The following is a 22,367-nucleotide window of genomic DNA, read 5'->3' as shown; positions in this document are numbered from 1 at the left end:
GGACTGGAGGAAAACCTCTAAGATTAAATGAACTCTAATTTTCACTAAACTTGCATTATATTTGTGAACTTGAAATACTGCAATAACCTTTTTTTCTGAATAATCCCTGTTGGTGTGATAGGCTTTGTACACAGAGGACGATTATGGTTCGGGTGGACTTCTTTCCAGCTTTTGTGGGTTCTGCCGAAGGGGTTGGCAAGCCTGGGGGAAGCCCCAGGCGGCTTACAGAAGCCATTCCTTCAGGATCGGTGTGGCCATGGAGGACGCACAGCGGGGTTTTGGCAGGATCATGCAGTTGGGGTGTGGGCTTCAGACTGCTTTAGTCAGTACCTGAAATTGGGGCAAGGGGGATGTTGCCGATATGAAACATTTTGGTTGTCTCTCACATATATTGTTATTTTCAGGTGCAGTTGCTGCGCCGGAGCAAGTTGAACTGTGGATTTGGATCGTAGGACATTCCTTTATTAAATGGGGGGAAAGGCAAGTACTGCAGAAAGGTCAAGATGCACTAATCTATGGCTCGATGAACGCTTATTTAATGTTACTGCAAGATTTAGGTAGTAGTGTTCCCTAAGGAAACGTCTGCACAATTCACCAATTACAATTGTATTAAGTACACCATGTAAAGCGTGACACAGTTAGTATAAAACACAACATATATATATAAAAATCGGGTGCTACATCTGCCCCAAGCACCTACTACCCAAAAGTGCTGTCGGTACCCACAGGAGTGGAAACCAAATCGCTTATTTAATGTTACTTAGCACAGAAAAAGTGGTACGAGATGGCGAGAGCGGTAACAATATTTAAATATGTTATTAAAAAGGCCTAGATGTTTTAGTGCTGCACCTGGGTGAAAATGACATGGAAGTATGCAAAGGACTGGCTTTCTTAAAGAAGAAAAAGGAGGATATGTTGCAAATCAGGCTACAGTGGTCCGGAGGATTCGCCCTGTGGACAATTCATTGTGAGGACAGTGGAGGGGGCGACAAAGGTCTCGACCATTGATAAGGCAAGGAGCATAATTAACAGGGACATGCAGGTTTTTGTAGGAATGAAGGTTTTGGTCAAGTTAAAGATCTTGATTTGAAATTCGATTGTGCGGAATTTTTTAGGGGGTGGGTGGGGTTCACTTGCTTAGCTACAGGATTGAGCTCTGTCTGTTGCAGTTGAAGGAAGTGCTAGAGAGAACATTCAACGTGAGAAGGTGCGACAGAGGTTCATGAGGGGGTGGGGGGGGGGTGGGGGGGGGAAGAGTCAGACAAGTCTAAGGGGCCTTTTCTGAGTGGAGGTTGACAGTTAGATTGCCATGGTTCTAAACTAAGATTATTGTTATGAACATAGGTGAATTAGGACAGTGCCAATAGAGTACTACCTGGATGAAGCAACAAACTAAGAATTAAGATTTAGGATAGTTAGTTTGATGTTAACAGATGTAGGTTAAAGTGTTAAGGGATTTAAAGGTCTGCAGTTCAACACCAGGGCAGGACTTACACAGTTGCAAGACAAAGATGTAAGGGGGGACTCTTAGGGGTGGAGAGGGTAGGTGAACGTAGGTGACATTGTATAGTGAGGTTTAGTTTTGTACTGTGAAGGCCAAGGGTTTTATTGTTGCGCTATGCACTTGTCTTCAATATAGCAGCCTTTTTCACACAATAGAGCTAATATGAAGCCTGTGTTGCGCCCTTTTGGTCCAATTAACTTTTATCGTGCTTTTTTTCAACGTCACTGAATTTACAGAAAAGTTTCACTATGCAGTTCATCAGTACTGTCTGCATTTTAAGCTCTCAAAAACTAAGAGAAAGCTGTCATATTTATTTTCCCCTGCCGACATCTTTATGTACCAGGTGTGTTCAACTTAAGCACCGGAGGACCAGATCCATGCCAGGCATGCAGCATAATCACTGATATAGGTCAACGAGATCTATTTAGATTCCATGTATGCAAACTAAGTAGCAACCCTGAAAATATGGCATGGGCCCGGCCATCCTTAGTTTATGCTTTACACAAGTATATACACAATACCAAATAGAAATGCAGTTAATTAAATCGAGTTTCGTTGAAACAAAGAACATTTATTTTTAACGCCAGAAAACATTTTCAATGGTTTCTGTTTGTTTTTTTACACATTTTTATTGGAGTTTTTCTTTTATACATACAACAAAACATACAACATATAATCAGCGTTATGTCGGTACATGGTAGCAGCCCAGCAAAATCCTAGTTTTGAATTGTTGGCATTCTTTCTTCGCCAGGAGGAGTGAATGCTTCAGCTCTTAGTAGTTTACTTCCCCCGGGCATGCAGAGCACAGGAGGGCACTGAAGCAAGCCCCATCAAGCTACACGTGTAAAACGGAATAGCTGTGAACACGGGAAATATGGCACACGCCTTCCCGCACGCGCAGTCCTTGACTAGCAGTCATCTATTGACTAGGAGCGATTATAAAACCCTTATGATTTACTAACGACCCGCGCTGTGTTCACGCACTAATAGATAATGTGCAGACTGAGGCTTCATGTTAGTCTAAGGGTAATTTAACTGCTACTACTCCGCCGAAGTACTGTGCCACCCCGTTCAGCGGCATCAAAGCCGCGCAGCCCGTGTGCCAGAAGACACAGCACATTCAACTTCACATCAGAACGGTGGCAGTAGGTGCTGGAGTTCTCACAGATGCATATGGCCAACCCATTTCACTGAAATCAAGAGTGTATTCAACCCATCTGAATACACATTTATTCCTAAAATGTGTTTCTACACATCGGAAAATTATTGGATTACTTACTGATAGGATTGCTCCGATTCCACGTTCCTCGTCCCATTACTTACTATTTGCAATAGTGAACCCTTGCTTCACTCCCAGCACCCCTTACAAGCACTTCCATTAGCTTAATATAAGCAGCACCCCCTTTCTCTACCAAAGATGCCAGCTATCTTTGACATACCCTGTTGCTATAAGCTTTGGAAACACTTTTCTCCCAAAAGAAAAGGTGAGAACGTTAATAATGGGCAAAGAATGTGGACTCGAATCGGCAAGTTGTCCAAACATTACCTCCTCATCCCATTCCTTGATCCCTTACTTACTATTTGGAGGAATACCAGAGAAGTGATACAAAAGAGCAACACAGTTGACAGCATTCATGCAAGACACATATTTAATAAAGCAAAATAGATTACTCGGTCCAATTTACTGCAGCTTACAAAACATTCTTTGAACCTAGAAAATGTGTTCAACATTTCAGCTCAAAACGATGGGCTAAATTCTATTACAAATGATCAACAAATGCGGACTGCCTTGCCCAGGTTTCTGCAGAACAAATGCAGTTAACAGAGAAGCCTTTATCCACACCTGCCTACCCCCCCTCACCTTATTGGCTTGCCCAAAGTTCACAAAAAAGGCCTCTCACTTACTATAGTCAGCTAACCTTGAAATGTAAATCCAGATTGCTGTAACAACATTGAAGCAAACCACTTCCTAAGAAACAGAAGAGGGAAGAACAGGAAAAATTATCTCCCAAGACCAGTAAAAGACAGAGTTTATCCTAGGCACAATTTGAGGACACAATGGTATAACAATACAGTACTCAAAACATCTAAGATAAGGAGGATTACACTGCAAAGCTGTCAATTCTCCCAGTCTCCCAGCAGTGATGACTGCTACCAAAAACACTACCATAAGAGTTGAACATTTTAGAAGAACGTTATTGCGAGGCTCATAATTGGGTTTTCATATAGTTTCTAAGACAAAAAGCAGGTCCTAGACAAGAAACAAATGTCTTATTCTAGGTCTCACCAGCTTAAAAACCTTAAAGAGTCTTGAAATACAATCTTGAATCCCAACCACAGAACCATAAGTAGACACAAAGGGCCTAACAGGTACTCATTGAAACATCAGGGTGGCAACCGACCAACCTATATTGAAACCATCTTGCAGGAAATTCAGTATTATGGGGGAACACAGAACTGTAGGAAAAAAACACATTCTTACACCATTTTCGAAAGGAAGTCCAATTATGGACGAATGCTTTACAAGTAGAATTCTTTCTAGAGGCTTGGACAGACTGCCACAGACACAGATAGTCTGAACCTTCCAAGCTCTTCTCTTTCAACCTCCAAACCGCTAACCTTAACGTCTGAAAACATGCAAGAGGCAACTGAAGTGGAGGGAGAATTGGAATAGGTTTGAGAGGGAGAACCATACTTGAGCAACCAACAATTCCCTGAGTAGCAGAAACAAATATCTTCGAGACCAAAATGGACACACCAGTATTACACCTGCCCTCCCCTTTTGAATTTATCTTTACTATTAGCCATAGGATTAGTGGAATCAGAGAAAATGCATGCAGAAGTGCCCTCGGCCACAGACATTTTAACATATCCACATCGCCCCACTGGTAGATTAGGATATGTTACTTACCTGTAATCATAGTTCTCTTCCAGGGGTATCCTCATGTAAGTCATAAGCACATAAATATTCCCTCTTATGTGCGGGACCCTGGTGTATATATATAATATATATCCATATCCAATTACCACTCCGGTGATAGATCCACCAAAAGGAGAAAGACACAGACTCCAGAAATCACTTCTTCACTGCTGGCTGCAGTGACTTTTTATTTTGCCAGGTGCGTAATGCTTTCAGACAGGATGACGCGTTTCGGCTAACCTGTAGCCTTGCTCACATACCTGAACTGCTCAAGCAATAACGTTTAAATACATTGGTGCATAAAATCACGTGATATAGAAACTACACAAATGGTAAAAAGTGAAAACATACTGCATGCACAAAAACTATAAAACACCGTTTTTTTTTGGCTTAATATGTTCGAAGTGCTTTTAACTATTCAAGCTCAACTTGTCTTTTATGCTACATGTTAATTGCAAGACGAACTAAAAATTAAACAAGTAAATAGTTGACTTCTATGTACAAAGACATTTGCATGTTTTCATGCTGGATGGTGATTGCTACGCCCATTAATAAATTACTATCATGTACAAATACATCCATAAGTAGATAGTTGGGGTAAATCTACAATTCATTGCTTTACGATTAAACTTTGAAAGTGTATTAATAAACCTACACCTGGCCATGTAGTGGGGATAACTAAATATCTTTCCCCAAGCAACGGTAAAACATATAAATATTTCTCAGGCACAAATGCATTATATATATCCGCAAAGGTTCTCCTTAATTCTTTTTGGCACCTGATTGGAAAGACATTTCAATGCTATCAATATATATATATATATATATATACACACACATATACATATATATATATATATACACATATACATATACATATATACATACATACATATACACACACACAAAAAAGGAAAGAACTCTGGGTAGTTCTCAAGTTTAGGTGGAAAGCAGCTCCTGTTAGAGCACTCGCAACACCAGCGACACTCCAGATCTGCTCACCTGGTGTTGAGTGCTCTAACAGTAGCTGCTTTCCACTTAAACTTGAGAACTACCCAGAGTTCTCTCCTTTTTTGCATAATTTATGCGTCACTCTATGCCTGAAAGGGTTTTGAGATATATACATACACACACAAACATACAATGCAGCCTTCCATAGTCATGCTGAGCAATGTTGCAAGAAATTCTTTTGTACATAAATACATTCCAATAAAGCAGGAAGAAAAAAAGCATTTGAAAACTGCTTTAATATACAGCAGAAATCCCAATCCTGCAAGGAAGAATGAAAAAACATTGTCGGCACATAGGCTGCATTGAGAAACATTAGTGTAGAAAGCTGAAAAGCTAACCCACAGAAACACTCAGAATAAACTGTCACCGTGCTTTTAAGGCAGCCATGACCTCTAGCTTCCCATCATTCCTCAGGGGTGACAGTTAGGTCAGTTGTTCTTTGCGGATACCCGCAGACCATTTTACAAAGACATGTATGTATTATGTTCACTTGCCCAGGGAGGCTGTGGGTTGCTTAGGACTTTAATGAGGATACCCCTGGAAGAGAACTAGGATTACAGGTAAGTAACTTATCCTTCTCTCCCAGGGGATCCTCATTAATAGTCCTAAGCACATGAATAGAATAGCAAACCCATCCCATCATCCTGCAGGCAAGTAAACAGAGTACAATCAAGATGCATAGCAGCCATAAGGCATATACAGACTCCAATAGGTTAGCATTGGAACATATTCCTCAAGGAGGCCTGGCCCACTTGGGTATCTGCCCTGGAGTCAGAATCCACAGTAATGTCTGGTAAACGAATGGACCGATTTCCAAGTTGCAGCCTTGCAAATCTCGGCCATCGGTACATTGTGTAGGAATGCAACCGTAGCAGCCTTGCCCCTAGTAGAATGAGCTTTAGGGAAGGCAAACAGAGGCTTATTTACTATTTGGTAGGCCAACTTTATACAAGATATTATCCATCTTGAAATGGATCTTTTAGAAGCTGGGAAGACTGTTCTAACAGAGCTGTAGTTTACCAACAATTGATCAGCCTTTCTAATGGATTTTGTTGCCTCCAAATAGAATTTGAGAACCCTCTTGAGGTCTAGCGAATGAAGAGACCTTTTTGCAGGCGTACTAGGATTGGGAAAGAAAGAGGGTAGAGAATATGTCTGATTAACATGGAGCTCAGACACAACCTTGGGTAGGAAGGAAGGGTGAGTTCACATAACCACCCTATTATGGTGGAAAATCGCATAGGGTTCCTTAGAACAGAGTGCTTGTATTTCACTCACTCTGCGTGCTGATTTAATTGCCACTAGAAAGGCTACTTTCCAAGTAAGGTGTTGTAATGTGGCCTAATGAATGGGTTCAAATGGAGGACCCATCAATTTGATAAGACTAGATTCAACTCCCAAGGAGGAGAAGGAGGTCGAACAGGAGGACAAACCTTCTTCAACCCCTGTAGGAAGTACTTGACCACCTGAAGTTGAAAGAAAGAAGGTTGGTTAGGTGATTTACGATGCGCTGTGATGGCCGCCAAATGTACTTTTCTGGATGAATACTTCAAACCAGATTTGGCCAAGTAGAGAAGATACGGCAAGATTACCTCTTCTTTCCCATTAACTGGACACCAACCATTACGGATACACCACAAGTAAAACCTTTTCCACTTTAGAGTATGAGGTTCTTGTGGAAGGTCTCCGACTCCCTCAAAATGTCCATGCAGTCCTGAGGGAGGTTCAAACGTCCGTACTGCAGGACTTCAGAAGCCATGCTGCCAAGCTGAGCGAGGGAAGACTGGGGTTCAGAATCTTCCCTCCCATTTTGGTGAGAAGGTCCGGCCTGCACGGAAGTCTCCAATGCGGGCGAACCGAGAGTTGCAACAGGTTCGGATATCACCATTGGCGAGGCCAATCAGGTGCTATGAGGATCATCGTCATTCTGGATCAGAGAAGTTTGGCCACAACCTTCGGAATGAGAGGGAGGGGTGGAAAGGCGTATGCAAACGTCCATGACCAGTCTATCAAAAGAGCATTCCCCCTCGGTCCTGGTCAGTAAAACCTGGATGCAAAGGTGTGGCATTTTCTGTTTTGATAGTCTGCAAAGAGGACGATGAAATGATGACCCCATTGATTAAAGATGTCCGCCACCACTTCGAAGAGCAAGAAGACTGGGTGCTCAACGACGAAGTGACGACTGAGGGCGTCTGCTCGCACGTTCTGTTCTCCCGGCAGATTCACTGCCGTGATAGATGGGTTCCTGGCTAGCAGCCAGTGCCAGATCACCTGGGATTCGAGAGAGAGGCGAGAGCGTGTTCCGCCTCGTTTGTTCAAGTAATACATGGTAGCGATATTGTCCTTTTGTACTAGGATTGATTAGGACTGAATTGACAGCTGAAAAGCGCCGAGGGCTATATGAACCGCCGGAGTTCCAGCATATTGATATGATAAGTCTGCTCTCTGTTGGTCCATCTGCCCCGAGTTTGCAGATGACCCAGATGCGCTCCCCAACCCTGAAGCGATGCATCCGTGAACAGGGATTGTTGTGGCAAAGGTTGATGAAAAGGGACTCCCACCAGAAGGTTCAGTGGTTGCAGCCACCAGAGAATGGACTTCTTTGCTGTGGGAGTGGAGAATCAGGTCGTTCCACAGACTCGAGGATTGATTCCATTTGTCCTTGAGATCTTGCTGTAACTGTCTCATCCTCAATCTGGCGTTGGGTATGAGAAAAATACATTGAGGCCATCGACCCCAGCAGAGAATCCATCTGTCTTAATGATGGCTGATGAGCTTGAAGGTTGATTTTGCCTTTGTATCTCATTGATAACAATCTCTCCTCCGAAGGAAACACTTTTCCGAGTTCGGAGTTTAGGTTGGAGCCCAGATAGTGGAGCGATTGGGTCGGTTGAACAACCGATTTGTCCAGGTTGACATGCAGGCCTAAGCGTTGATTGAGATCCAGGCAGATGTGAAGGTGTCATTGCAACATTTGAGGAGATGATCCCTTCAACAGCCAGTCGTCCAGGTATAGATACACGAACAGACCATGGCGATGTAATGCTGCCGCTACTACTGCCATGCATTTCGTTAATAACCTCGGAGCTGATTTTAGGCCGAAGGGTAAGACCTTGAACTGGTAAGGTTTTGTTCCCACCTTGAGCCGCAAGAACTTGCGATGTTGTGTTGTGAATAGAATGTGGAAGTATGCATCTTGGAGGTGCAGCGAACACATCCAATCGCCTTTCTTCAGATGTGGGAATATTTGTTGGAGCGCCAACATTCGATACTTCTACTTTTGATGAACTTTTTCAGAAAACGTAGATCTAGAATTGGCCTGAACTTGTTCGGCTGGTCTTTTTTCTGAACAAGGAAGTATCTTGAGTAAACTCCCTTTCCTCTCTGTGCAGGAGGGATCTCTTCTATTGCTTCTTTCTCGAGAAGGGTCGACACTTCCTGACGCAGGAGTTCCAGATGTAGGTGACAAGGGTTTACCAGAGGAATGTCTCTTGGGGACGCACAAAAGCATTGTGTGTACCCATTTTTAGTATATTCAGCACCCACTGATCTTTGGTTATGTTGCGCCACTCTTGAATGTAACTTGAGATACTTCCTCCGACTGGAGTGTGCAACGGTGCTAGAGGAAGCAGAAACTCATTGCTTCCCTGGAGTTTTTGTTGTGGAGGAGGACTGCTGTTGATGTCCTCCTCTTCCTCTCGAGGAACAACGGCCTTGGTACTGAGACTTGCCATGTTTGTTTTGCGACCAGTGAGGAGTTTGAACCCTCGGTTGGTAATTTTCCCCGATTGTAAGGCCTGCATCGCCTCCTAAACTCCTTTTTCTTCTCCAGGCCCACAGTCTTTAAAGGTGTCCAACTCTGCTTTCATCCTGGCCATTTCTTCGTCTGTGTCTGCATCAAACAGTGAAGTGCCAGAAAACGGAAGATTCAGGATGCGCTGTTGTGCCTCCGGTTTTAAGGCTGTGAGGCGCAACCAGGAAGATCTTCGTGCATATATGCCATGTGCATAAAAGCGAGCAGCCAGAGACGCACCATCTGCTGCAGTGCTGATTACCTGGCTGGCCACCAGAGCCCCGTTGTCGAATGTCTGGAGCCCACAGACCTCGCCTTCGATGTGGAGCGTGCAGGAGACCTCAACGATGAGCGGCTGGACGGAGAAATCCTTCTCGACGTCGATCCTTATCTCGACGCTGACCGTCTCCTAGAAATCCGTGGAGTCCAGATAGGGGCACTTTTCGCCGTCGACAGAGACTGCAGACTCTACGTCGAACGACGTTTGGTATATCTCACTCTTGGTCTCTACGTCGAATCCCTCGCCGTCGGTGATGATCGAGCCTTCAACGTCGAACGCCGCTTGGACGACAACGGAGGAGATGGACGACAACGGAGGAGATGGGCATCTCGAAGTTGAGTCGCCTGGCTGATAGCAACAGAAATGTCTGCTTCGACGCCGATCGCCGGTTACCCTGCGACGGCGGAGCCTGCTTTGAGGTCAAACACCGAATAGACAGCGACGACTGATCAGCTTCTCGACGTTTGCCGAGCTCGCACCAAAGGAGAACGACTCCTCAACGCAGATCGTCGCCAGGTTGACGACGGCGGAGGATCAGACGTACCTGTGTTCTTTGTCGACGACCGGTGTTCTCTCGACGGTGAGCCCGCCGTCGATGGACTTCTCGCCGACGTTTTTGTTGCCGATTAAGGAATTTGAGGCGCCGAGCCCGCGCCGATGGAGAGCACACTGGAACCTTACTTCTAGATGGATTGGTGGCTCTCTCTTTCCTCTTCTTCAGTGGTAGACCTGCCTCTAGAAATAGATTTTCTGTTCTCAGCCAGCCCATGGTGGCGAATACTCTCCCTGTCCTTCAAAGTTCTCTTGGACAGCAGCTGGCAAGTCTCAGGATTATTTTCAGGAGGAAGGCATAGAATACAGACAGGATGGGAGTCTGTTTTAGCCTTCTTGCCACTGGAAGGGCAAGAGTACAAAGAGTGGGCATTTTTGACTGAAAAACAATACTCAAATCTCTAAACACAGTAGAGACATACTCCAACACCAAAAAGATGTCAAAGTATAAGGGTTTTGACAAACAAATAGAAGTATTTTCAGACAGAAATCCGAAAAATGCTAGAGCTGAAGTAACCAGGGTCCTGACAGAAGGAGCCGGAAAGAAAAACTGACCTAACTGTCACCCCCGAGGCATGATGGGAAGCTAGGGGTCATGGCTGCCTTAAAGACACTGTGCCAGTTTATTCTGAGTGTTTCTTTGGGTTAGCTTTTCAGCTTTCTACACTAATGTTTCTACAACGCAGCCTATGTGCTGACAATGTTTTTTCATTCTTCCTTGCAGGATTGTGATTTCTGCTGTATATTAAAGCAGTTCTCAAATGTTTTTTTTCTCCCTGCTTTATTGGAATGTATTTATGTACAAAAGAATTTCTTGCAACATTGCTCAGCATGACTATGGAAGGCTACACTGTGTGTGTATATATATATATATATATATATATGAACAGAACAATCTTCAATCACACCACACTTCTGTGGAACGAAGACACGGACCCAAGGGTTGCAATCAAGGAGATTTTATTTCAAACCTCTCCGGTTACGCGTTTCGAGCAACTCGTGCTCTTGGTCACACACCGCGCACCTGGCCAGTTACAAATTTATACAGTTTTTTTCTCTTATTAGTGATGCTCCACCCATTGACGTGAGTTACAAAGGTGTAGACATAGAAAAAACACGTATTGCATTAAGAAAATACGTGCACACCTCTGTATGTATAATTAAATAACTTATCAGAGTTGATAAACTTTTGAAAAATTATATCTGCATAAATGCATTTACAATATCATATTAATCTATAGCCATGTATAAAACATCCTGAATGTATATATAACGATTCTACACACAAATGTTCCCATTAAATTCGAATCCAGCTAAGTACATTTAGAAAAATATATGAATATATATATTTTATCTATATACAAAAATACAAAAATACGTACATATACCTACTTCTGTACATATATACATATTTATATTACAAAAATATACACTATTTACTTATTTACAAAATTTACATCCTTTTCGACTTGCATAACATTATATTCGAAAAAGTAAACATATCGATCTGTGTGCTTCAGGAAAACGAAATGAATCAATATATACATGTGCTAATAGTAAATCAAGACTGATATTACGTTACTCACTAGTGATAAATCTTAACGTGAACTAAATTAAAAATCTGGTGAACGTGCACCCTTGTGAACATAAAAACATGTTGTAGGTAGACTGAAAATCATAAGTCCCCAAATTATTCAATTAATGGATTGAGTGAAACTATATACAGGAAAGCTATATACATCAAGGTCTGTATGATAAATGAATCTTTTGTAGATTCCCATGTGGTGCCAGGCCTGGCACCATCCGGTATCAGTTGTTGTGTTCAGAAGGACCTTAAGGAGAAAAATACAGAAAAAAACCCCATATGAGATCATAAGGAATAGTGAGACTATAACAAATGATGTAAGTCTTCAGTGGTGTTCAGCCCATTTGGGTACTTGCTGTCTAGTTCAATTATGTATTCGGTTTCCTTTTTTCGTAGCAGTTTTTCCCTGTCACCTCCTCTAACCAGTGGTGCAACCACATCAATAACATAATATGATAGATTGGACAAATCATTATTATGAGTGGACTTGAAGTGACGTGCTACAGGGTACGTATTGTCATTGTTAACAATTGCTCGCAAGTGTTGCAAAATCCTGGCGTGCACCTGTAGTTTGGTACTGCCCACATATCGTAGGCCACAGGTGCACGTCAGGACATATATTGCAAACTCACTGTGACAATTAAAGTAACCCCGGATGACTTTCCTCTTAGGGCTGAAAGGTGTAAAGTAATATGATGTGTTAACACCAAATTTACATGCCCTGCAAGAGGAACATTTAAAGAAACCTTTTTGTTTCAGCCAAGCGCTACCATTTCCTAGTTCAGGGCTGTTCTTAACTAGACAATTGTGCATGCTGGGTGCTTTTTTATACGCAATGACAGGTGTGCTGGGGATGATATCACCCAGAACACTGTCAGTGCGCAAAATGGACCAGTGCTTCCTCATAATGGACCTTATTTGTTTTTCTTGCTTGCTAAATGTTAGCACAAGGCGAGGGGCAGGATTCTCTGATTCCATGTCCATGGATTCAGAAGTCAGAAGAGATTCCCGAGACTTAGCTCGACATCGTCTCAGTGCGCTATATATATATATATATATATATAGTTTTCACATAGATGGGATGTGTTTCCAGGGTCCCACACATAGGCGGGAATATTCATGTGCTTATGACTATTGGTGAGGATCCCCTGGAAGAGAACCATTGAACTGTTAAAAAAGAGGGGCATTGTAATAATCTGCAAAGAGGTCCAATATTGGCCTGGCGAATCTCAAACAAATCTCTTGTAATGCTTCCCCGGAAATCCTCAAATTATGGGACGAGGGAAACACTGCTCATGGTGTCTGCCAAAATATTGCTTTTGTCCTGAATATGCATAGCATTGAGAAATAAAAGATTATGTTCTACCTCCATTAGTAGAACCAGTCGGTTTAGAGAGGATGACCTTGTCCCGAACTGCCTGTACAGGTAGAACCCAGACACAAAATTGTTCATCCTTACTACTTCCTGTTCCTTCAGGTCTATGACTAATTGATACTCCCTAAAAGACGTTTTCTCCAGGAATATCAACCTAGACCCTTTTCCCAAAGTAGCACAGAAATCATAGCCCTCTTCTGAACTAACATCAAGGAATATTGTATCTTCAGGAACCAACTGTCCTTGAATGATCTTGACATTCTTTGGAAAAGAGGCCCGATCTTCCTCCAATGATCTCGCCTGAAACCCCACTCACAGCATTGTCAGGAACGGAGACTGTGTTTTGAGCCTTGGGGATTCTTGAAATCGCTACCTGCAGACTTAGGTTGAAACCGACTCCTGTTGGAAGAAGGCTCATGTCTCATTTCTGGATCAATCATAAGGCCTTCTATTCTTCACAAAACCATTTGACACAACTTTGAAAAGCTGAATAGGTTTTCTACTTTACAAAGATTTTCGAATAACACTAACAAGCTCTTCCCCAAAGAATTTGTCTTCTGAATATGGCATCTGAAATAAAACACATTTTCTGTTTAGAAGCAGTTTTCCAGCATTCCTTTTTCCAACAACCTTCCCACTTTTTGCCACTGCAGACAGGTTGGTAAGGGTTATGCTAGACCGGTATTTGGCTTGGAATTCCATAGCCTCTATAGCGGAGTGACATCTTCCCCATCTTGAAGACTCAAGAAAAGGACTTAAAATCTTTAACCAAGGATTGGGAAGTATACGCAGATTAACTTCCCGCTCTGATGCCCAGGTAAGTCTGATGGCAAGGTGCAAGTGTCTGCAGAGAAAAAGAGCAGAAATGTATGGTTCACCCCAAACAACTGCTATCAGCAAGGAGACAATTGTAACAAAGGGAGCACTATGGGCTTTAAGTGGTCTGGGTCTCTCAGTAGTAACTAAAAACAGCCTTTGAAACAGAGGCCCTTTATTATTGCCCTCAACTGTACTTGTGAAAACATTGATCGATTTCTAAACAACTAATGTAAAAAACATTAAGTTAATCCGTTAGCTATTTAGTTCCTGTTCATATTGCACATGTTTTACTTAATCTTGCCTCCCATAAGAGTGTTAGCTATTTCCAGGATTTTTTTTTGTGTATTTTTATTGTGTAGCAAATTATTCTTTTATAGTACATACTCTGAACTGAGTCGTGTCCTGGTGCTTATATTGGGCCACAATTGAAAGGTCTGGGGTGGAGGCTGAAGGCGGAACGAGTTCAGAATACATGGCCATCCAATCCTTGGCTTCTCTGCAGAGTGCACAGAGCAATGAAACATTTTCAATATGAATTATTTGCAACAAAATCACTGTTACTCATGTGTCTTAAACAGCTATGAATCACTGACAAATTCAATGGTCCTGGATGGTTTTAGGTGTATGTCAGTTTTTGTGTTATAGATCTGAATGCAACAGAAAGCTCGGAGAGGATCCAAAATGCCGGTTGGATGGCACAACATGGGAACCACACAAAATTAGTGTGCAGTTGAAGTCACGCCCTTAGTATCATAGTCTACACTTCTGTTGGAGACCCTCCCTCCATGTTTTTATCCCAGTCAAAGCCCTGGAAGCGGATAGTCCAGGAGGTGCGCGACTTGCAGCCGGGTGGCAAGCTAGAGACAAAATAGAGTCCCCCGTGCACCCTGCCTCACAGACTGTAGATCCGACACACTGAATGTGCGTGGGTGGCACTCCACGTATCGCGGTGTGGGCAGTACTGCACAGGGATGCAGCCTCACTCCACTCCATCACTGATCGAATGATACCGGGGCGGGACGCGCTGGGTTGTAATACTGATACCGGGCGGACGCGCTGGGTTGTAATACCGAAAAAGAGCAGAATACAGCAGACTACCTTGCTCTTTGGATTCGGCCACAAGAGAACAGTTTCTTAGAAAACCAACCCTCCCCGCACCTCTCTCCACCAATGTTATTGTAAAGCAGAAAACAATTTTAAAGCTATTGTGTGGGTGGGTGTTTTACTGTTGTCATTTCTTCCGCCTGCGGGATGCGCGTGCCCTTTGACCCCACTTCACGTGATCAGTCCCTCCTGAGACATTATTAACTACCAGAGCAGTCGGAGGAGAGCTTCATGCCCGAGACGCCCTTCCATTTTACAGCCCTCATTACAGCGAGGGCTGCGCTGTAGAGGGCTATTAAACATGCTCGAATATGTAATTGAAGAAAAGCTGCAGTGAAAGTAGGAACTGCTGAAAGCGGCAAAAACAACATCTACTTTTCTACACAATCCGCACTCACAGGACTAAGCAGTCTGGCGGGGACTCGCGCTGGCTGTGATCGCAATCGATTGACACTAAACTGATAAGGAATTCAATATTGGGAATCTGTGACCAAACTGGCCCGTGCAGCCTCACTCCATCCTTCTCGTGCATATCTCCTAGTTTATGTTATGTATAACGATAAGACGAGAACGTGGACTCGGAAGGCGCATGCACACTAAAGTAAACCCTTTATTCACTCTTGCCTATCCCACTCACTTGGCCGTCAAGCTCTTAAACCTTGGTGTTCCTGCCTCTTATCACAGAGTCCTCCACACACTGCTACTTCCACTCAGCCCTCTGAGGAGTCCGCTTTCTTCAGAATTGAATATTTGATTCTGATGAAGCGTCGCACAAGCAGCAGAAGAGCGCTTACACTAAACACCTCCAGGGCAGGCAGCAGCAGTGCACTCTTCTCTCACACTGAATAGTTGCAGCGCAGGCAGACGCCCAGTAAACGTCCCACACAGATCAGCCTCAGCTAGGGGGTGTGTGAAATTGCAAATTATTTGGGAAATATTTTTACATTGCACGAAAATTATGTAAAATCCACTTTCAGATATCTTGCTTGAAAACGTAATTCTATGTTTACGGTCCGTTCAAAAGTTAGTCAAGATACCCACAGGGGAACTGACTGGAGGAGAAAATGTCTCCTGTGAGACACTTACTGCGTCACCAGTTACTAAATGTCCATATTTTGTGGACGTAATAAAAATGTCGAACTGCCCTAGGTACAGCACATGTAGTAGAGGTGCAGGCTTACTTCACACTGAATTGTTACAGCACAGACAGCAGTGCAATGCACCTCAGACAGCCATCATAATATAGGTGGCAGCCAGGGCCGGTCCTAGGATTTGTGGGGCCCCGGGCGGAATACGAACATGTGAGGCCCCTATAATTTGCATAAGATTTAACCTGACAGAAAGTGACCTCATAGGAGGTAATATCAATTGGACATTAATTATATGGCATTGTTTGAAGCCGCTTTGCAAGAAGCAACTTACCTAGTTTTGATATAAGTAAATTGGTTAGAAATAGCTTTAAAAATTCTAATAAAATGCGTACATAAATTTTAAATCTCTAATAATCAATCAATCAATCAGTGACACTTATAAAGCGCGCTACATACCCGTAGGGTCTCAAGGCGCTGGGGAGGGGGGGTGCCGCTACTGCTCGAACAGCCAGGTCTTCAGCTTCTTCCTGAAGGAGAGGTGGTCTTGGGTCAGGCGCAGGTCGGTCGGGAGGGAGTTCCAGGTCTTGGCGGCCAGGTAGGAGAAGGACCTTCCTCCTGTAGTCGCTCTTCGGATGCGGGGGACGGCGGCGAGGGCGTGGTTGGCTGATCGGAGGTGGCGTTTGGGAGCGTAGAAGTTGACTCGGCTGTTGAGGTAGCTCGGGCCTTGGTCGTGTAGGGCTTTGTGTGCGTGGGTGAGGAGGCGGAAGGTGATTCTCTTGTTGATGGGGAGCCAGTGGAGGTCTCTCAGATGTCCGGAGATGTGGCTGGATCGTGGGATGTCGAGGATGAGTCTGGCTGAGGCGTTTTGGATCCGCTGGAGTCTCTTCTGGAGCTTGGTGGTGGTCCCGGCGTAGAGGGCGTTGCCGTAGTCCAGTCGGCTGGTGACGAGGGCCTGGGTGACGGTCTTCCTGGTCTCTGAGGGGATCCACCAGAAGATCTTCCGTAGCATGCGTAGGATGTTGAAGCACGCCGAGGAGACGCTGTTGACTTGCCTGGTCATGGAGAGGGAGGAGTCCAGGATGAAGCCCAGGTTTCGTGCATGGTCTGTCGGTTTGGGTGCGGTGCCCAGGGCGGGAGGCCACCAGGAGTCGTCCCAGGCGGAGGGTGAAGAGCCCAGGATGAGGACCTCCGTCTTGTCCGAGTTCAGTTTCAGGCGGCTGGTCGTCATCCACTCGGCTACCTCTTTCATCCCTTCGTGCAGGTTGGCTCTGGCGGCGGCGGGGTTGTTGGTCAGTGAGAGGATCAGCTGGGTGTCGTCGGCGTAGGAGATGATGCTGAGGTGGTGTTTGCGTACGATGGCCGCGAGGGGGCTCATGTAGACGTTGAAGAGGGTGGGGCTCAGTGATGATCCTTGGGGCACGCCGCAGATGACTTCGGAGGCCTCTGACTTGTACGGAGGTAGGCGGACTCGCTGTGTTCTTCCGTCGAGGAAGGAGATGATCCATTCCAGCGCCTTGTCCTGGATACCGATGTTGCTGAGGCGCCGTGTTAGGGTGCGGTGGCAGACCGTGTCGAATGCCGCGGAGAGGTCTAGGAGGATGAGGGCCGCTGTTTCTCCATTGTCCATCAGGGCTCGGATGTCATCGGTGGCGGCGATGAGGGCGGTCTCGGTGCTGTGTTTGGCTCGGAAGCCGGACTGTGAGGGGTCGAGGGATCCGTTCGTGTAGATATACATTAAATGAATTTAACCTAGTTATTGTTCTCTTGAATGGGATGAATGAAAATGATATGCAAATCTGGCATTCTGGCACTAAGAGTGCTCCAAAGGAGAGGTGCAGACTTTACTAATGTGGAGAAAGATCAGTTTTAAGTGTTTTTTCCCAAAAATTGGAGTCACACCATAGCTCAAGAGGTAGAGAGTCTCAGTCCAGCACACCTAGAAAGGAGAAGGCTCTGTTTCCAATCAGGACCATCTACATTTTAGGATGACACAGGAGTTTGGATGGCACAGAGTATAGGATTCTGGAATGAACAGTAAGAGTGCTGTCGAAAGAGAGGACCCTTTTAATGCAGTGCACAATGACAAATAGAAAGCGCTTGGCAGATGAAGGGTTTCAATTAAAAAACACAGCGGAAAGGTGACAAGAAATAGAATGGCAATGCAGCAGTCTCAGATGAGGAGCCTAGCACTGTCCTGAATGATTTGAAGGGTACTGAATGCGAAAAGGCGGGAAGCCCAAGAGAGAGGGCATACTAATCTAATGAGAAGATAACGGACTGCACAACAGCTTCACTGTAGTAAGAGGGGAGAACATGGATGATTTTGTAATGCTTATGGATGTAGTAAAGCAAGTGGATGAAACATGGTTAATCTGTTCCGAATAAAAAAAAAAAAAAAGTAGATGCAGGAAAATGAATCGAAGATTTTTGGGGCGACTCCACCAATGTGGGCGATTGACCCAGCTCCACCAGCCACCAAAGAGAGCACCATATGGTATGAGATCATTCAAAAATGAGAACCCTTGATTTGTCACTTTAAGGTTTTAATGAATTTGTCTTCATTCAGAAATCAACTTTTAGCATACAAGTACAAATACGTTCTTGGGCAAAGAAAGATCGCTACTGAGGGAAGTCATGTTTGGGTATCAATATTTGCTGGATATCAGTAAGAAACCAAAGTACTGTATGAGTAAGACTAACTGGGAATTATATAGATTGAACAGTGGAGACCAATAAATTTCACAATTCAGAGGTTTAGAACATAATAGAAATAGGTGGCGAGTGAATTGTTTCAGATTTCTCAAATCGGATACAGGTAAACCACACCAGGAGGATACTTAAATTCCAGGTTGTACTAGTTGATTTATAAGCAATGGCTGGGAAACTGTCAAATGTGGTACTAACTTTTTGTAGTATTAAGGCTGCTCTAACTCTACGATCTAGAGTCAACCACAAATCATTTGATACAGCACAAAAGCTACTTCAAACTCCTAGAGTTGTCAGAAGCCGGCACATTGTTAATGAGTAAATTATGTTTTATAAAAGAGATTTGGAAGTGGACTTCTTTTTTCTAGGATTCAAATTTCTCTTAATGTTTCGGACCCTTCTAACTTCAACCTCTCCCCTCCGGTCTCATCCTGCCCAACCTCTGACATCTTTCGGTGGTCCTGCTTTCTTTCATCCATCTCTCACCAATACTTTGCTCTCCACTCTGCTTATGTTCCCTTGCTGGTTCTGTCTCTCTACCACACATCATATCCATGCACTCCCCTTCAACTCTAATCTCTCCCCCAGCCTCATTACTTCTGTCCTTGTTTTGCTTCATTTACAACCACCTCTCACCTTCTATCCTCCTGGAGCATCTGACCATTTTTTGTTGATGATGACCCTTTTAAATTCCCCCTTACCCTCAATGCTCTACCCTTTTTCTCATCTTTCCCTGAGTTTGCTTTGATTGAATCAAGAAATATAAGACAACAACTGACTTACATCTAAAAACAGCCAAGGGTATAGTTTTTTTTGTCAATGACTGTTTAAGATAAATGAGTAACAACAATTAATTATTTTACGTTCATCCTGTCACTGTTTTGACCAATGAGTACCTCCTTCACACACATTTGCACAGAATACCAACTGCAACTGGAATACAGGACCATTGCTCAGTGTGCTCTTCAGAGAGGCCATGTATTGAATGACCATGTATTCTGGACACCTTTTTGACCCACAGACAGGCACAGTGTGAAAGATGAACTGCCTGCATCCTCAACTCCAAAGCACTCAACTGTAGCCTGTTATAAACACCTGGAGGCGACTCACTACGATGTGTGCCCCATACACGAGTAAAGTGCTGTGACATGAAATACAGAAACACACATCCTGGACATAGCTAACACTCTTGGGGAATGCAAGATTGCGTAAAGCATGTGAAATATAAACAGGAACAAACTCGCTGCCATGGATTACCCTATCATGCAGTGTGAGACTGGGTCAGAAAATAGGCCTGGCACTAAAATAAAAGTGGCCCCCATTAGTGAATTAGTTAGCTAGAAAAGTGTCCAAAGTTTCAAAATTAGGGCAGTTTTTAACTTGTAAAGACATGCTGTTTATATTTTTGTAAGGTATGGGAGACTGCATAAATTTGATTTTGCTACAGACAAGGTTTGTTTTATTATCATGAAAATCAACATTAAAAATGTGTTCATCTGAACATAAACCAGGCAACCAAACTGCCCAAAATACAGGTCACATACTAACCTGACAGATTAGACCATCACACACTGCCCGATTGTCCTAATGCCAGTCCAACCTGGCCACTGTGTTATACAATTATTGTGCAGATACAGGATCATTGCTTTTGCAGGTAAAGTAAAGGACATGAATATATGGTCCGATAGGGGCCGGTTTCAATGTCCATTTTCATTAACTACCAAAGTAGAGGCACCCAGCACACTTCAAGCCCTAGTCCATCCAATTTTACATTCGGATTGTGCTCCTCTTCGTGCACCACTTGTCTGGCTGCTGTACTCACACCATCTGCTCCCCCGCCCCCTCTCACTTTATTCCGTTTTTCGTACTCCTTTCATTCAACTCTGTGCTCCTTTCCCTCATCCTGGGTGAGCTGACTGGTTTTCATTATGAGGCGCAGTCATTCTACCTTTTGTTCTGCGCCCTGCAGGTTATCCTGCTTTTCATTCAAACAGGGGCAGGGCGCACGTCACAGGTGAGGTCTCTTTAATTACCTGCCTGGTTGGTGCTATCCTCAAGCAGATGCAGCGTTTAAAAGAGAGACGGACTAGCCGACAGCTATTGATCAAAATCTCCTGGGCCTCCAAACTCTGAAGTTTTTGAAAGCGCGAGGCCCCCTGGCTGCTAGCCGGCGTGGGACCCTGGGCTGCTGCCCATGCCTAGCACCGGCCCTGGTTGCAGCAGTGAAAGCGTCCCCAGCAAATATGGGAATGAAACACTAGCATGGCTCACACCACTGAGATAAAGGTGGAGTAACAAGGACAGTGGGTGACGCATGTAGCTGGACCCAGGAAAAGCGACAGGTACAAAACCAGCTACACTGACACAGGAGGCTGAGAGGCGCACTAATGGGGATGATGCAGGCAGCTGCAAAACGGGGGAAGAAATTGGGAACACCAGCTGGCAATGAAGAGAACTTCAGAGGCTTGATTAGCTGGGACGGGCAAAAGCAGGGGGATATGCGCTCCTTGGAGGGGCTAAAGCTGTAGGAACAAGCATTAGCAGAGCCAATAAGTGTCGCCTAAGCAAACATTACTGTGCAGCATGGCTAAAAGCTAAAAAATAAAAACGCGCTGCGGAGGTCGGCACTGGAGATTTTTTTCCTTATGGCGAGTGGGCAACACGGACAATGGGTGGGAGGAAATGGGATTGTAAAAAAAGCATTATGATGCAGCCACTGGCCGCGGCGTAGCATTTTTTATGGTGGGTTTTGGGCAACACAGATAACTGGAAGGTGGGGGTGGGTGGTAAGAAGCAAAACGGACAACGGGAGGGTGAGAAGAAGTGACATGGATAAGGGAGTAGAGCAAGCAACACAGACAACAGGGAAGTGGAAGTGGCAAGAAGTAATGCGGACAAAAGGGAAGTGGGAGAAGAAGCAGCACTTACAAGAGGGGTGGGAGGGAGAAGAAGCAACACAGAAAATTGAGAAGCAACACGGACAACGGGGAATGGGAGGGGAAGAAGTAACAAAGATAACGGGGGTTAAAGAAGCAAGATGGATGACCAGGAGGTGGGAGGGAAAAAGCAACACAGGAAGGGAAGAAGAAATAACAAGGACAACAAGGGAATACAAGAATTAACAAGCATTGGAAATGCAATAGGTCTCGCAGCATTAGAGTTAGTGCTTTTAGAATTGTTTATGGGTTTTTTTTGTAAATCTTTAGCATTTTTGTTTCCTGTAGCCAATGCTAAAGAATTACAAAAAAAAAGCCATAAACATTTCTAAAAGCTCTAACTCAAATGCTCCGAGACCTATTGCACTGTGTGAGGGTGAGGGGTTGAGGGTGAGTGAGGGTGAGGGTGAGTGAGGGTGAGTGAGGGGTTGAGGGTGAGTGAGGGTGAGTGAGGGGTTGAGGGTGAGTGAGGGTGAGTTAGGGTGAGGGGTTGAGGGTGAGTTAGGGTGAGGGGTTGAGGGTGAGTGAGGGTGAGAGGGTGAGTGAGGATGAGTGAGAGTGCAAGAAAGTTGCAGTTTGGCTTTGAAACGGATCTGAGAGGTGTCTGCGTGATAAATGAATGATGCATAGGAATGGACAGAAAGGAAATGTGTTTCGAGGACGTGCTCGGGGTGTGCATACTGGAAGCAGG

At 44.3% G+C, this 22,367-nt stretch overlaps 1 protein-coding gene across 11 annotated transcripts in view; it reads right to left on the bottom strand.

Moving 5' to 3' along the window:
* APBB2 (amyloid beta precursor protein binding family B member 2) overlaps positions 1-22,367 on the bottom strand; it is a 973,994-nt gene that overhangs the window by 910,499 nt on the left and 41,128 nt on the right. The window lies entirely within an intron of this gene.

The sequence above is a fragment of the Lissotriton vulgaris genome, chromosome 3_2, assembly GCF_964263255.1.
Source record: "Lissotriton vulgaris chromosome 3_2, aLisVul1.2, whole genome shotgun sequence".
Taxonomy (NCBI): Eukaryota; Metazoa; Chordata; class Amphibia; order Caudata; family Salamandridae; genus Lissotriton; species Lissotriton vulgaris.
Note: the sequence above shows the minus strand (reverse complement) of the source record. Positions and strands in the feature narration are given on the sequence as shown.